This window comes from Heterodontus francisci, unplaced genomic scaffold, assembly GCF_036365525.1.
Source record: "Heterodontus francisci isolate sHetFra1 unplaced genomic scaffold, sHetFra1.hap1 HAP1_SCAFFOLD_292, whole genome shotgun sequence".
NCBI classification, from domain to species: domain Eukaryota; kingdom Metazoa; phylum Chordata; class Chondrichthyes; order Heterodontiformes; family Heterodontidae; genus Heterodontus; species Heterodontus francisci.
In genome coordinates, this window is record NW_027141280.1 from 1,834,527 (window position 1) to 1,839,015 (window position 4,489).

Genomic DNA, 4,489 nt, shown 5'->3' on the forward strand with positions numbered 1-4,489 from the left:
TCAGAGAGTGATAGAGAGTGATAGAGAGTGTCAGAGAGTGATAGAGAGTGTCAGAGAGTGTCAGAGAGTGATAGAGAGTGATAGAGAGTGTCAGAGAGTGATAGAGAGTGTCAGAGAGTGTCAGAGAGTGATAGAGAGTGATAGAGAGTGTCAGAGAGTGTCAGAGAGTGTCAGAGAGTGATAGAGAGTGTCAGAGAGTGATAGTGAGTGTCAGAGAGTGTCTGAGAGTGTCAGTGAGTTTCAGAGAGTGATATAGAGTGTCAGAGAGTGATAGAGAGTGATAGAGAGCGTCAGAGAGTGTCATAGAGTGATAGAGAGTGTCAGTGTGTGTCACAGTGTGTCTGAGTGTGTCAGAGAGTGTCAGAGAGTGAGAGAGAGGGTCAGAGAGTGTCAGAGAGTGATAGTGTCTGAGAGTGACAGAGAGCGTCTGAGAGTGTCAGTGAGTGTCAGAGAGTGATAGAGAGTGTCAGAGCGTGATAGAGAGTGTCAGAGAGTGATAGAGAGTGACAGAGAGGGTCAGAGAGTGTCAGAGTGTGTCAGAGAGTGACAGAGAGTGATAGAGAGTGATTGAGTGTGTCAGAGAGTGTCAGAGAGTGATAGAGAGTGTCAGAGAGTGATAGAGAGTGTCTGAGAGTGTATGAGAGTGACAGAGAGTGAAAGAGAGTGTCTGAGAGTGTCAGTGAGTGTCAGAGAGTGACAGAGAGTGTCTGAGAGTGTCAGTGAGTGATAGAGAGTGATAGAAAGCCTCTGAGAGTGTCAGAGAGTGTCTGAGAGTGTCTGAGATTGCCAGAGAGTGTCAGAGTGTGTCAGAGAGTGATAGAGAGTGATAGAGATTGTCAGAGAGTGTCAGAGTGTGATAGAGAGTGTCAGAGAGTGATAGAGAGTGATAGAGAGTGTCAGAGAGTGATAGAGAGTGTCAGAGAGTGATAGAGAGTGACAGAGAGTGTCTGAGAGTGTCTGAGAGTGACAGAGAGTGTCTGAGACTGACAGCGAGTGTCTGACAGTGTCAGTGAGTATCAGAGAGTGATGGAGAGTGATAGAGAGTTTCAGAGTGTGTCATTGAGTGATAGAGAGTGTCAGACAGTGTCAGAGTGTGATAGAGAGTGTCAGAGAGTGTCAGAGAGTGATAGAGAGTGTAAGAGAGTGATAGAGAGTGATAGAGAGTGTCAAAGAGTGATAGAGTGTGTCAGAGAGTGATAGAGAGTGATAGAGACTGATAGAGAGTGTCAGAGAGTGTCATATAGTGATAGAGAGTGTCAGGGTGTGTCAGAGAGACATAGAGAGTGATTGAGTGTGTCAGAGAGTGTCAGAGAGCGATAGAGAGTGTCAGAGAGAGATAAAGTGTCAGAGAGTGATCGAGAGTGTCTGAGAGTGTCTGAGAGTGACAGAGAGTGACAGAGAGTGAAAGAGAGTGTCTGAGAGTGTCAGTGAGTGTCAGAGAGTGATAGAGAGTGTCTGAGAGTGTCAGTGAGTGACAGAGAGTGATAGAGAGCCTCTGAGCGTGTCAGAGAGTGTCAGAGAGTGATAGAGAGTGTCAGAGAGTGATAGAGAGTGACAGAGAGTGATAGAGAGTGATAGAGAGTGTGAGAAAGTGATAGAGAGTGTCTGAGAGTGTCAGAGAGTGTCAGAGAGTGATAGAGAGTGTCTGAGAATGTCAGAGAGTGACAGAGAGTGTCAGAGAGTGATAGAGAGTATCTGAGAGTCTCAGAGAGGGAGAGAGAGTTTCTGAGTGTGTCAGATAGTGCCAGAGTGTGTGAGAGTGTCGGAGAGCGACAGAGAGTGTCAGAGAGTGTCAGAGAGTGTCAGAGAGTGATAGAGAGTGTCAGAGAGTGATAGAGAGTTTCTGAGCGTGCCTGAGAGTGACAGAGAGTGACAGAGAGTGTCTCAGAGTGTCAGTGAGTGATAGAGAGTGATAGAGAGTGTCAGAGAGTGTCAGAGAGTGATAGAGAGTGAAAGAGCGTGTCAGAGAGTGTCATAGAGTGATAGAGAGAGTCAGAGAGTGTCAGAGAGTGTCAGAGAGTGATAGAGAGTGTCAGCGTGTGTCAGTGAGTGTCATAGAGAGATAGAGATTGTCAGAGTGTGTCACAGAATGTCAGAGAGTGTCAGAGAGTGATAGATAGCGTCAGAGAGTGCCATAGAGTGAGAGAGAGAGGGATAGAGAGTGTCACCGAGTGGCATTGAGTAATAGAGAGTGTCAGAAGGTGTCAAAAAGTGGTAGAGAGTGTCAGAGAGTGTCAGAGAGTGTCAGAGAGTGATAGAGAGTGAAAGAGAGTGTCAGAGAGTGTCAGAGAGTGTCAGAGAGTGATAGAGAGTGACAGAGAGTGTCACAGAGTGTCTGAGTGTGTCAGAGAGTGTCAGAGAGTGAGAGAGAGTGTCAGAGAGTGTCAGAGAGTGTCAGAGAGTGATAGAGAGTGACAGAGAGTGTCAGAGAGTGTCTGACAGTGTCAGAGTGTGTCAGAGAGTGTCAGAGAGTGATGGAGATTGATAGAGAGTGTCATTGAGTGATAGAGAGTGATAGAGAGTGTCAGAGAGTGATAGAGAGTGTCAGAGAGTGATAGAGAGTGTCAGAGAGTGTCAGAGAGTGTCTGAGAGCGAAAGGGAGTGTCAGAGAGTGTCTGAGTTCGTCAGAGAGTGTCAGAGAGTGATAGAGAGTGTCTGAGAATGTCAGAGAGTGACAGAGAGTGTCAGAGAGTGATAGAGAGTATCTGAGAGTCTCAGAGAGGGAGAGAGAGTTTCTGAGTGTGTCAGATAGTGACAGAGTGTGTGAGAGTGTCGGAGAGCGACAGAGAGTGTCAGAGAGTGTCAGAGAGTGTCAGAGAGTGATAGAGAGTGTCAGAGAGTGATAGAGAGTTTCTGAGCGTGCCTGAGAGTGACAGAGAGTGACAGAGAGTGTCTCAGAGTGTCGGTGAGTGATAGAGAGTGATAGAGAGTGTCAGAGCGTGTCAGAGAGTGATAGAGAGTGAAAGAGCGTGTCAGAGAGTGTCATAGAGTGATAGAGAGAGTCAGAGAGTGTCAGAGAGTGTCAGAGAGTGATAGAGAGTGTCAGCGTGTGTCAGTGAGTGTCATAGAGTGATAGAGATTGTCAGAGTGTGTCACAGAATGTCAGAGAGTGTCAGAGAGTGATAGATAGCGTCAGAGAGTGCCATAGAGTGAGAGAGAGGGATAGAGAGTGTCACCGAGTGGCATTGAGTAATAGAGAGTGTCAGAAGGTGTCAAAAAGTGGTAGAGAGTGTCAGAGAGTGTCAGAGAGTGTCAGAGAGTGATAGAGAGTGAAAGAGAGTGTCAGAGAGTGTCAGAGAGTGTCAGAGAGTGTCAGAGAGTGATAGAGAGTGACAGAGAGTGTCAGAGAGTGTCTGACAGTGTCAGAGTGTGTCAGAGAGTGTCAGAGAGTGATGGAGATTGATAGAGAGTGTCATTGAGTGATAGAGAGTGTCAGAGAGTGTCAGAGAATGATAGAGAGTGATAGAGAGTGTCAGAGAGTGTCAGAGAGTGATAGAGAGTGATAGAGAGTGTCAGAGAGTGATAGAGAGTGTCAGAGAGTGATAGAGAGTGTCAGAGAGTGTCAGAGAGTGATAGAGAGTGATAGAGAGTGTCAGAGAGTGATAGAGATTGTCAGAGCGTGTCAGAGAGTGATAGAGAGTGTCAGAGAGTGATAGTGAGTGACAGAGAGTGTCTGAGAATGTCAGTGAGTGTCAGAGAGTGATAGAGAGTGATAGAGAGCGTCAGAGAGTGTCATAGAGTGATAGAGAGTGTCAGAGAGTGTCAGAGGGTGAGAGAGAGTGTCAGAGAGTGTCAGAGAGTGATAGAGAGTGACAGAGAGTGTCAGAGAGTGTCTGACAGTGTCAGAGTGTGTCAGAGAGTGTCAGAGAGTGATGGAGATTGATAGAGAGTGTCATTGAGTGATAGAGAGTGTCAGAGAGTGTCAGAGAGTGATAGAGAGTGTCAGAGAGTGTCAGAGAGTGATAGAGAGTGATAGAGAGTGTCAGAGAGTGATAGAGAGTGTCAGAGAGTGATAGAGAGTTTCAGAGAGTGTCAGAGAGTGATAGAGAGTGATAGAGAGTGTCAGAGAGTGATAGAGAGTGTCAGAGAGTGTCAGAGAGTGATAGATAGTGTCAGAGAGTGTCAGAGAGTGATAGAGAGTGATAGAGAGTGTCAGAGAGTGTCAGAGAGTGTCAGAGAGTGATAGAGAGTGATAGAGAGTGTCAGAGAGTGATAGAGAGTGTCAGAGAGTGTCAGAGAGTGATAGAGAGTGATAGAGAGTGTCAGAGAGTGATAGAGAGTGTCAGAGAGTGTCAGAGAGTGATAGAGAGTGATAGAGAGTGTCAGAGAGTGTCAGAGAGTGTCAGAGAGTGATAGAGAGTGATAGAGAGTGTCAGAGAGTGATAGTGAGTGTCAGAGAGTGTCTGAGAGTGTCAGTGAGTTTCAGAGAGTGATATAGAGTGTCAGAGAGTGATAGAGAGTGATAGAGAGCGTCAGAGAGTGTCATAGA